The sequence below is a fragment of the Salvelinus fontinalis genome, chromosome 11 (genome assembly GCF_029448725.1).
Source record: "Salvelinus fontinalis isolate EN_2023a chromosome 11, ASM2944872v1, whole genome shotgun sequence".
In the NCBI taxonomy this organism is placed as follows: Eukaryota; Metazoa; Chordata; class Actinopteri; order Salmoniformes; family Salmonidae; genus Salvelinus; species Salvelinus fontinalis.
Genome location: NC_074675.1, coordinates 21,402,048 through 21,415,197, shown reverse-complemented (window position 1 = coordinate 21,415,197; position 13,150 = coordinate 21,402,048). Strand labels below are relative to the sequence as shown.

Below are 13,150 nucleotides of genomic sequence, written 5' to 3'. Positions count from 1 at the left end.
AGAAACTTACAGAAGGACAAATATCTCTGCAGGACTCCACCAATCATGCCATTCCTCAGTAAAAGGCACATGACATCCCTCGCTTGGAGTTTGCCAAAAGCAATCTAAAGGACTCTCAGACCATGAGAAACAAGATTTTCTGGTCTGATGAAACCAAGATTGAACTCTTTGGCCAGAATGGCAAATATCACGTCTGGAGGAAACCTTGCACCATCCCTAAGGTGAAGCATGGTGGTGGCAGAATCATGCTGTGGGGATGTTTTTCAGCGGCAGGGACTGGGAGACTAGTTAGGAGCAAGGGAAGATGAACAGGGCAAAGTACAGAGATATCCGTGATGAAAACCTGCTCCAGAGTGCTCAGGACCTCAGACTGGGGTGAATGTTCACCTTCCAACATGACAACGACCCTAAGCACACAGCCAAGAAAACACAGGAGTGGCTTCAGGACAAGTCTCTGAATATCCTTGTGGCCCAGCCAGAGCACTGACTTGAACCCAATCGTACATCTCTGGAGAGACCTGAAAATAGCTGTGCAGCGAAGCTCACCATCCAACCTGACAGATCTTGAGAGGATCTGCAGAGAAGGATGGGAGAAACTCCCAAATACAGGTGCCAAGCTTGTAGCGTCATACCCAAGAAGACTCAATGTTGTAATTGCTGCCAAAGGTGCCCCCAACAATGTACTGAGGAAAGGGTCTGAATACTTATGTAAATGTGATATTTCAGTTTTTAAACATTTTATACATTTGCTAAAATAAAAAAAGTAATTGTTTTTGCTTTGTCATTTTGGGGTATTGTGTGTAGATTTATGAGGGGGAAAAACAATGTAATCCATTTAGAATATGGCTGTAACGTAACAACATGTGCAATAATTAAAGGGGTCTGAATACTTTCCGAATGCACTGTAGCCAGAGGACTTGAGGAATCATATATTTCATTATATAGAGTTGAAGTCAGAAATGTACATACACTTAGGTTGGAGTCATTAAAACTCGTTTTTCAACCACTCCACAAATTTCTTGTTAGCAAATTATGGTTTTGGCAAGTCGATTCGGACATCTACTATGAACATGACACAAGTCATTTTTTCAACAATTGTTTACAGACAGATTATTTCACTTATATCTGTATCACAATTCCAGTTGGTCAGAAGTTTACATACGCTAAGTTGACCGTGCCTTTAAACAGCTGTCATGGCTTTAAAAGCTTCAAATAGGCTAATTGACATAATTTGAGTCAATTGGAGGTGTACCTGTGGATGTATATCAAGGCCTAACTTCAAACTCAGTGCCTCTTTTCTTGACATCATGGGAAAATCAAAAGAAATCAGCCAAGAACTCAGAAAAAAAATTGTAGAACTCCACAAGTCTGGTTCATCATTGGGAGCAATTTCCAAACACCTGAAGGTACCACGCTCATCTGTACAAGCAATAGTGCGCTTGTATAAACACCATGGGACTACGCAGCCGTCATACCGCTCAGGAAGGAGACTCGTTCTGTCTCCTAGAGATGAACGTACTTTGGTGCGAAAAGTGCAAATCAATCCCCGAACAATAGCAAAGGACCCTGTGAAGATCCTGGAGAAAACAGATACAAAAGTATTTATATCCACAGTAAAACAAGTCCTATATCGACATAACCTGAAAGGCCGCTCAGCAAGGAAGAAGCCACTGCTCCAAAACCGCCATAAAAAAAGTCAGACTACGGTTTGCAAATGCACATGGGGACAAAGATCATACTTTTTGGAGAAATGTCCTCTGGTCTGATGAAACAAAAATAGAACTGTTTGGCCATAATGTCTATCGTTATGTTTGGAGGAAAAAGGTGGAGGCTTGCAAGCCGAAGAACACCTACCCAACCGTGAAGCACAGGCAGCATCATGTTGTGGTGGTGCTTTGCTGCAGGAGGGACTGGTGCACTTCACAAAATAGATGGCTTCATGAGGTAGGAAACTGATGTGGATACATTGAAGAAAGATCTCAAGACATCAGTCAGGAAGTTAAAGCTTGGTCACAAATGGGTCTTCCAAAAGGACAATGACCCCAAGCATACTTCCAAAATTGTGGCAAAATGGCTTAAGGATAACAAATTCAAGGTATTGGAGTGGCCATCACAAAGCCCTGACCTCAATCCTACAGAAAATTTGTGGGAAGAACTGAAAAAGCACGTGTGCCAAGGATGCCTATAAGCCTGACTCCAGCTCTGTCAGGAGAAATGGGCCAAAATTCACCCAACTTATTTTGGGAAGCTTGTGGAAGGCTACCCGAAACATTAGACCCAAGTTAAACAATTTAAAGGAAAAGCTACCAAATACTAATTGAGTGTATGTAAACTTCTGACCCATTGGGAATGTGATGAAAGAAATAAAAGCTGAATAAATCATTCTCTCTACTATTATTCTGACATTTCACGTTCTTAAAAGAAAGTGGTGTTCCTAACTGACCTAAGACAGGGAACTTTTATTCTGATTAAATGTCAGGAATTGGGAAAAACTGAGTTTAAATGTATTTGGCTAAAGTCTATGTAAACTTCCGACTTCAACTGTATATTGGCAGCACCCTGACATTTTAATGTAAATACAAGGAAGCAAATGTCACCACTTCTGCATGTTTTCAGATAGCAGCAGGGTGTCAGGACAGGGTATCTTAGGTCGGCATGCATCATTGCATTGCTGGAATTTTGACCATGCAGGAGAGAGGTTGCAAGTTGCATAATATGGCACTGCATCTCAATTTTTATTCACCCTTTATTTTACCAGGTAAGTTGACCGAGAACACATTCTCATTTCCAGCAACAACCTGGGGAATGGTTACAGGGGAGAGGAGGGGGGATGAATGCAAGCCAATTGGAAGCTGGGGATGATAAGGTGGACATGATGGTATGAGGGCCAGATTGGGAATTTAACCAGGACACCAGGGTTAACACCCTTACGATAAGTGCCATGGGATCTTTAGTGACCACAGAGAGTCAGGGCACCCGTTTAATGTCCCATCTGAAAGACAGCACCTTACACAGGGCAATGTCCCCAATCACTACGCTGGGGCATTGGGATATTGTTTTAGACCAGAGGAAAGAGTGCCTCCTACTGGCCCTCCAACACCAATTCCAGCAGCATCTGGTTCGACTAGGACTTCCACCATCCAGGGACCGACCAGGACCTGCTTAGCTTCAGAGGCAAGCTAGCAGTGGGATGCTGGGTGGTATGCTGCTGGCCTCATGAGTTGAGGGAGGAGGATGTGGAGATGGAGGTGGAGGATTTAGAATGCCACATTATATAATCCTATGCAATGGCTCACCTATGACTATGACAATGACAAAATAATCCTTAATTTAACCCATGAAGTCCCTGACTCTGACACTGTTTCAATGGAGCATTTTGGACTGATTTTACATGTCTGTCATGTAACTCGTTTGACTGACAAGTTCACTTAAGATCTGATTCAGCTAGTAAATCAATAAATACAGTTTACCAAGTCGTTTGTTACAGACCACCAATAAGACTCAGAAATGAAAAGGAAGCCTAGAGTGACAGTGGAAAGGGGAACCTCTCAATTGGGAGTTCAGTAATAAGAAACCTGAACCTCCCCTATATTCCCTTCCTCCCTACTGTCCCTTCTCTCTGTGTCAGACCAGTCTTCATCCATTGATTTAATTGACGTCTCACAGTGTGGCATGTGGTGGTATGGTATGGTGTGTCGGAGAGAACATTGACATAGGGATTGTGGGGATAGGGATGAGGTGGGAAGAGGGGCAAGAACAGTTTGACATAATATTTGACAAACAATTTGACATGTAGCATTATAGTGTCTAAGTGAAAGGAGTGTGATCCTTTGGTGTGTTTGTTTGTCTTTGTGATACCCAGATTGCATAATTAAGGTGAAAGTGCTGGTAAACATCATAGTTTAATTACCGTGGCATAGTAGTGTGACTTGCATGTACAAAAGGCAGGCGCATTCACCAATGTTGCTCTTCCTCACAAATATGCTTAAACCTGCCGAAAGAAAAGGAGGGATTTGGTTGTTTTGCCCTTGAGCACTGCATCCCTTCAGGCTGAAGTGACGAAGATAATACATTTGTTTAGCGTGCCAGTAATACTCCCATACAACACACACACAGGCAGACATGCACACACACACATGCAGACACACACACTACACACTACACACAACACAGATGCAAATAAGAGCTCATGGTTATTGTACTCTATGTGGAAATCCCTATTGTGTCACCTCTCAAACTCTTTTTGTTACTTCACCAACTATACTGTGTAGGTGAGGGGTACCTTACATCAAGGATTAGCAGACGAATATAATTATCTGAAAGGGGTTGGAATATACTGTAATTCACAACCTTAAGAATACAACAATAACTGATTGAATTAGTGAAAAATCTGGTCATATGATTTCGAAGATATTTGAAAATACTGATTTGTTGTGGTATTTGCTATCTAGTCACAATTCAGATAAAACAGTCCTGGGTTATGGCTAGGGTTGGACAGAATCCAGATTTGTATTTCCTCATACCATCCTTCTCTCATCACGGGATATACAGCATTACCGTTTTAATAAACAAGGGGGTGCTAAAAACGCAAAAAAAAGGCCATTGGGCATCTATTAGCAGAATGCAAACAAAATTAGCACAAGTACTAGTGGATTTTCATAGAGGTTGCTAACTAAATATACTAAGGATCGCAAACAAAAATAAACTAATTGCAAAGACAGGCAATCCAGCTCATAAAGTTATACAAGTATAGGGAGTAGCTACCGAATGTCATTTTTGGTGAGCTTGGAAATTTACAAGCTAATGTGAACGACAGACATTGTGCAAACAAACAAAGTTTTGAAGCATGCTTGTCTGAAGGAAGAACAGCACTGGCTCTGGAGCAGCATGTGTACACGCTGTGTCTGTGTGGAGTTTGGAGTCGCTCGGGCAACAGGCCTGTCTGCTCTGCTCGGAGAAGATGGGGGAGGAGCATATTGAGGGTCCGAGAACAGAAAGGAGAAAAAAATACAAGGACATAAAGATAGCAGTGGCAGCTGTAACTCATCCAAAGCGCTTTGACTTATCAAACATTGCAGAAAGCTAACACTTAATGATGCCCCGTCTTCATATTAATTCAGACACTTACAGTACTTGACTGACTAGCTGTGGTATTTACAAACAAACAAGTGACTGACTCAACTGTTCTGGGAAACTGCGGTAAGCTTCTGTTAAGAGAATTAGGTTCTCATGTTCTTTAACCAATTCAATTAAATTACTCAGTCTGCTATATCAGGATTTGTAGGATACTGATAGAAATAAAAACAGACAGAGGCCCAGTCTACAATAGTCAAATGTTTATTTACGGGAACGTTCTCCCAATCATTACTTGTACATTGGTTTATATTCCCATCATTTCGTCATAAATGTCCCTCTTCCTCTAATACTATGATAATATAGTTTACAAGTCCTTCTCATATATTGCCTGCCACCTGTTGTACAATATACTACAAGCCCAAGGTTTCTTCCCTCCCTGGTTGGGGAGACTTCCTTCCCTGTTATCAGTTCCACAGTGGTCACAAGATGTCTGACACAGTTCCTTGCCTGCTAACAGTCCCTCTTTCTTATGGACAAACATTCTTCATCAGACAGGATATAATTCTGTTAGTTATATTTCTAGTAAAATGTATACATCATTTAGTCATTATTCATAAAAATCCCATAACAGCTTCATAATGTAATGTGACAGGTGAAATGAAGAACACAGTCTGCTTTATCTCGTATTGCACAAGTTGACTGCAGATATTAACTGAAAAAGTAGCTACAAATATTAAAATGTATTAAAAAATAAATGAATAAAAAGTTTTGACGGTATTGAAAATCCACCCCGTGGCTATTTCCAAATACCCCGGTATACGGTATACACGGTATAGTCCCCAAGCCTAGTTGGGGGTGCAGTATTTGTAACCTGCAGCATCTATTGCGCCATATTTATTTAGGGTTTTATTGATTGCAGTTTATCAGTGCCTTGAGGACAGTAAAATTCCCGTGTTAGGAAATAGCTAAGCTGCCTGTGGAGTTATATGGTTAGGCATAGGGTTAGGTTTTTATCAGAAAAGTGTTTGGTGTTTTGCGCTCCTTCCTTAGTTTGTCCACAGTGAATAGCATTCATCTGATTTAAAAGGCTCCAGACCTAAGTGACCACTCTCTCCACCCCTGTTATGTCTGTCTATCTGCTTCAATTAAAAGTAGGCTTTAGGTACAGATCTACTGTAGTGGCAGCTTATCCTTCAGCAAATCCTCACCTTAACCTGAACCAATAGGGGTAAAACGTACCTAAACACCTAGACCATAGATCAGTGTTTAGTGGCAACTAGGGTCTCAGTAAAGCCCACAACATCGGAGAGAGAGAGAGACACATGCACACACACACACACCCTCACACACACACACACACACAGCAGTAGAGAGGGAGGGAGCCGCCCAGGCAGGTCCCTGAGGTTAGAGACTTGGAGGGTTGTTTGTCTAATTGACTGTCTGGGAGTGGGAGGAGGATCTTCTCAGATCAGCGTTTTCCTCCAGGGGTGGAAACCAGGGGGTGCTTCTTCTCTATCTGTTTCATTGGCAACATATCAATCATTAGCATTTAAAGAGGAGGCAACTTATTAATTCCTCGTAAATAACTGAGATCATCAGCTGTAATGTAGCAGCACTACATACATCATCATTTCCTCTTGGTTAAGGGTGGGGAACACGCACGCAAGCATACACACACACACACACACATGCACACACTCGCATATGCAGGCAGGCACACACACAAGCACGCACAAACGCACGCGCACACATTCCTGAGTGGGCTGGGAGGGTCCTACCCATCAATGCCTCAATTTGCAATTTTTCTGCTGCATCAAAGATCCATACTGAACAGGAGTCAGCACACCATGTGTGTGTGTGTGTGTGCGTGTGTGCGTGCGTGCGCTCCGTGCATGCGCGCGCGCCTGCTAGTGTGTGTGTGTGCTTGCTCCACTCAATCACTGTTTACATCCCCAGCTGATCCTACTCATAATGAGTGTATCGGCTACACTGAAAAGAGGGTTGCTTGTTGTTGTCGATCTATAATGACATAGATACATATGCTTGAGTGATACAATTGCATTATACTGTATAGATTACGTGTTTCGAAGGAGTCTCAAAGTACCACTGTACTGTTGATTGCACTATTATAGACATGTTATTTTATATGGGATTTGTTTGTTTGTAGAACATTACCTTCTGTCTAACAGGGTAAAAACATACTCCACGTTTCACTGGAATGAATTGCATGTTTCTTTTAGCCAGAATAATCGAGACATCATCGATTTTAGCAAGGCCAGCCACAGTCTTTGTCTTGCCTGTCAGATTGTGTCTAAAGCAATTTCATAAAGATTTTCTGCGGCTGACTTGAAGCCAAACAGGCTACTTCTCCTTCATGTCTCTCCTCCTCCTCCTGCATCCGTCAATGATCGCCAACTCTTTATTTTCAACTGAGAAACGAATTAAAAGAAATGACACAATGAATATCCTAAAACATTGGACGCCACATTCCCTTAGTTTGTTACAACTTGAATAGATTGAACGCTGAGAACAATTTCATCCTGACCCAAAGACAATGGAAGAAGAAAGAAAATTCTGTGAAGGCGTATGGGAAAAGTAATCATGACTGTCTACTTGAAGTACGTACTCATCTACCTGGTAATTTTATTATGTGTGTCTGGATGACGGTCAGGTGGGGTGATATAGATGTTAGTCATGCAGCTAAACCACCAAAATCGTAATTCAGCGATCAACTTAATTGACCCCGTTCTACACTATTAGAATGATATGTGCTTCAACTGACATGATATTCAACTGCTATCTTAGCTACAGTGTTATTGGGACAATAATAATGTCCTATTTCATTTGTTCATTTGAAACTCATTTTAGGTTTGTCGTGGCGAAAGTGGATTGCTTGCATTTAGGGTTAGGCTAGACCGTGTACATGGTTTGCAGTTAATCAATAGGAATGAGCATTCAGTGCTGGCGTACCGTACATAGACATGGAAGTGTATGGCTGTATGAGTGCAATGTACTCCGGAGGTGTAAGGCCGACATTATAGCCTCTCTTTCTCTCTCATTTGTTGGATGTCAGTAAATGGGAATGGACATATAGTTTTACGCTCGTCTTTACAACCCTTTCAATACCCACAGAAAAAACAAGACTGCTTTAGCGTAATCATTACAGTTAATTCCATGTGGATGGAATAACTTCATTATTAGACAGACTGGGCTTGTTAAAACAAGACTCGTGAATACAGAACGTTTTTCTTAGCTTCTGGGTCGAAGCCAAACTACTGCTAGTGCTAGAACCAGCAGGAGTTGAGGTTCTGGCTGTTGATTAGGTTACACGCACACGTGTATGCACGTGACATGCACACATGCATTGCATGCGGAAACACATAGGCATGCAGACACAGACACAAACATAAAACACACACACACACCTAATGTCTGTATAGAAACATGCAACAGGGTTGGGCTGGCCAGTCGGGTCAAAGCTTTCTACAATCTCAATATTTCTTCCACTGAGTGTTACTGGAACATCCGTTTGGTATGCATTGGTGTGCATATTGAAAGGCTGATGGCTACTGCACCACCAATCTCTTTGTCTTCTCTTTGATATAACATTGATTTAAAACTCCCTTCGCACCTCGAGTCCACACATACATATCCCATGATATTTCATATTGCAGGAATAATCACAGTGGGGGAAAAAAATTATACAATCTCGGAGAGGATATGACTCAGACAACGAGGTATCTGTGCCACAGAGAACACACAAGTGCGAACACACACACAAAAAAAAAAAAACGAATCATGATATTTATACAGAAAATGAAATATGCCGAGCTTGCACATTTGCGTTGCTGAACAAACAATAAATTATACCTTGTTTTGCTACAGAAGCCCAATGATAATATCGCACCCAATGAGATAAAGGAAATAGGGCTGCTTGATTGCAGGAGTGAGAATGCCCTTGCCTAAACCAAATGGAAACAGAAACATTGGCATGTAGGTCCTGTCATAGTGGTTTACCTCAAGCATACATTATAGCTACGGCTCCGCACAGTTCGCTGCAATGGGGTCAGTCTGTAAACGCATAACTTCCCCTAGCCGGTGTGTCTGTGTTTGTCTCTCCAGCTCAGAGGAATCTCTATTCAGACCACACACACACACACACACACACGCACGCACGCACGCACGCACGCACGCACGCACAAACGCACGCACGCACGCACGCACGCACGCACGCACAAACACACGAATGCCTGCATGCGCTCACACACAAACACACACTGAAGAATCTCATATGCAGTGAAATATTAGGTGTACTCACTATAACCAAATAATTGAATGAACTTGCACAAGGCTTGAACTTCATAAAAGACTGTGGCAGAGAAAGGAAAATTAAGCCATAAAAATCTACCAGCGTTGACAGACCATGTCCACAATACTCTGCATCGGTTTTGCCTTACTGAATATAGCAGCTCATATTTTCTCGAGCATATTTTCTCTAGCACTTTACAAATTACCTTGACCCACCTATACCCCGCACATTGACTCGGTACCGGTACCCCCTCTGTATATATCCTCCTTATTGTTATGTACATTTATTGTGTTACTTTTTGATAGATTTGATTTTTTTTAACTTTAGTTTATTTACTAAATATTTGATTAACTCTATTTCTTGAACTGCATTGTTGGTTAAGGGCTTTTAAGTAAGCATTACACGGTAAAGCCTACACATGTTGTATTCGGCGCATGTGACAAATAATTTACATTTTTATTTGATTTTATTTTAAAATACAGTACAGAAGAATCTGTCTGTAAAGATTGACCAAAGACCCACAGATCTTTATAGATTTTCTTCTTCTGTATCCACTGTCGATTCGTGAAGCAATACAAACCACATGGCGCCTGGTTATCCCATATGACTCTGACTGGTAGAGACCAACATTTCTGTCATCAAAGATTCAGGAAGCCTGAAAATGTGGACGAGACAACAAGTATCTGCTCCTAGTTCTGCGTGTCAGCAGCACACACACACACACACACACACACACACAAGGAATGTGTATCTTTCCCTTTCCATACGATACATGGACTCCTATACGAAACAGGAAACGATTCCGTTTGATTAGAGGAACGAATCGAAGCGATTCTGTTCGATGCAATACGATTCGATGCACTAACATTTGTTACATAAACACATTCATTTTCCATTCTAAATTAAAATCTGCTGCTGATGGAGCTCAGGAGTTGACTTCTGTGTGTGTATGTGTGTGTCTGTGTGTGTGTGTGTGTGTGTATGTGTGTGTGTGTGTGTGTGTAAATTATGTATATGTCTATGGTGTATGTAGGCACCTGAGCTGAGCCATAACTAACATCTAATGTAAACCCTGATCGGGGCCTATAGCCAGATAAAAGTTGTGTCTCCGGCGGTAGCTTAAGCTACTTTTGTAAAATACAATTTTCAAAAGCAGATTTTATAAAAAATAATTAAACTGATCAAGCGTAATATTGCACAAGCCATTTTACAAGCCTTTTAATGCTGAAGTTGATGCGCAGATCTGCCAGAAAAGTAATCGGGCCACCTCTCATTGGTCCGCAAAGCGCAGTTTAACTAGGCTGCTGATATTGCCTGGGTAGACCAGTTACAGTCAACACAATTCCATGCATTATAGGAGTTGTCCCCCCGAAAAATTGTGAACCGGCGATTCAAAACATTTGAATTGATTGTCTGACAGATGCATGCTACATTTGGATCAGTTGATGCACTCATATCTTAAACATTTGAACCGAAGTCGAATGCTTGTTAGTGAATCATTACATCTGTAACACACGCACGGACACACAAACTTGACACACGCACAAACAAACACACTGACACGCAGCAGGAGTCTGACGGAGAGATTGAGAGATGGCATGACGCACACACAACATGCTAGCAGAGAGAGAGAGAGAAACTGACAGACTGACTGACAGACAAACACGCAGGCAGACATGACACACACACGCACACACACACACACACACACACACACACACACACACACACACACACACACACACACACACACACACACACACACACACACACACACACACACACACACACACACACACACACACACACACACACACACACACACACACACACACACACACACAACCAGCGACGCCTAGTGAGACAGCAAAACTAGCAGAGCCCACCCTCATCCTACCTCACCCTAATAGATTGTGATCGGCTAGCAGAGCTACACAAAGTGTTCAGCCCAGGTGTAACCACTTGAGCAAATTGCCTCATTAATTGATGGACTTGAACCCATTGCGATGCGCTCCAGCGTGCAGAGCATTGAGGCGAGAGGAGAGCAGAGTAGAAAGGGGTGCTGCCTGCCTGCCTGCCTGCTTGCTGCCAGTGGAGGGAAGGGAGTCTATCAGACTCTAATGAAATAATTGGCACAAATGGTTACACATGGGCTCACTGCTTTGTCAGGCCCTTTCTCCCATCAGTACAGATAACTGCTCAACTGGAGATGCCTGATGGACCATGCCACTGCTTGTAAGAGCAAATGGATTGATGAGCGGAGGAGCAGTGGTAGCTTACGACTGGACTGACTGACCACAGACTGACACGTAGCGCTGTGACAGTTAATGAGGTAGAAAGGAAAGGGACAGATGTACTGAGTTTTGTCAAGAAGAGAGAGGGGGAAGAGACAGAGATATTGAAAGAGAGAGGAAAAAAGAAGAGAGAGACAGAAAGAGAGAGGGAGACAGAAAGAGATTGTCACAGGTTGTAGCTGGTCTGCTACCTGGGGGATACTATGGTGACTCGTCCTAAAAAAAAAGGTATTGGTAGGAAGTGAATGGCTATGCCATGTGTAAGAGCTGGTCAAGACTATACAATACCATAAAGTATTTGAGAGATGAAGTTGGTGTGTTTGTGTGTGATGTGCGTGTAGTTAGCACGGTTCACTCTGTTTACCTGTATGTTTGTGTACAGTGCATTCGGAAAGTATTCAGACCCCTTGATTTTTGTACGTTACAGCCTTATTCTAAAAAATATTAAATATAACATTTTCCTCATCAATCTACATCAATCTAATGACAAAGGGATTTATTTTTTATTTTTATGTTTGCAAATTTATTACAAGTAAAAACAGAAATACCTTATTTACATAAGTATTCAGACCCTTTGGTATGAGACTCGAAATTAAGCCCAGGTGCATCCTGTTTCCATTGATCATCGTTGAGATGTTTCTGCAACTGATTGGAGTCCACTTGTGGTAAATTCAATTGATTGGACATGATTTGTAAAGGCACACACATGTCTATATAAGGTCCCACAGTTGACAGTATATGTCAGAGCAAAAACCAAGCCATGAGGTCGAAGGAACTGTCCGTAGAGCTCCGAGACGGGATTGTGTCAAGGCACAGATCTGGAGAAGTGTATCATCGAATTTCTGCAGCATTGAAGGTCCCCAAGAAGACAGTGGCCTCCATCATTCTTAAATGGAAGAAGTTTGGAACCACCAAGACTCTTCCTAGAGCTGGCCGCCCGGACAAACTGAGCAATCGGGGGAGAAGTGCTTTGTTCAGAGATGTGACCAACAGTTCCTCTGTGGAGATGGGAGTACCTTCCAGAAGGACAACCATCTCTGCCGCACTCCACCAATCAGGCCTTTATGGTAGAGTGGCCAGACAGAAGCCACTCCTCAGTAAAAGGCACATGACAGCCCGCTTGGAGTTTGCCAAAAGTCACCTAAAGGACTCTCAGACCATGAAAAACAATATTCTCTCGTCTGATGAAACCAAGATTGAAACCTGACACCATCCCTACGGTGAAGCATGGTGGTGGCAGCTTCATGCTGTGGGGATGGTTTTCAGCGGCAGGGACTGGGAGACTAGTCCGGATCAAGGCAAAGATGAATGGAGCAAAGTACAGAGATATCCTTGATGAAAATCTGCTCCAGAGGTTCACCTTCCAACAGGACAATGACACTAAGCAACTTCAGGGACAAGTCTCTGAATGTCCTTGAGTGGCCCAGCCAAAGCCCGTACTTCGAACATCTTGAACATCAGGTCTCTCCAA

The 13,150-nt window shown here is 42.4% G+C and overlaps 1 protein-coding gene across 3 annotated transcripts in view; it reads left to right on the top strand.

Annotated features, from left to right (window-relative positions):
* The window catches only part of LOC129865273 (chemokine-like protein TAFA-5), a 195,322-nt gene that overhangs the window by 46,543 nt on the left and 135,629 nt on the right, over nt 1–13,150 (top strand). The window lies entirely within an intron of this gene.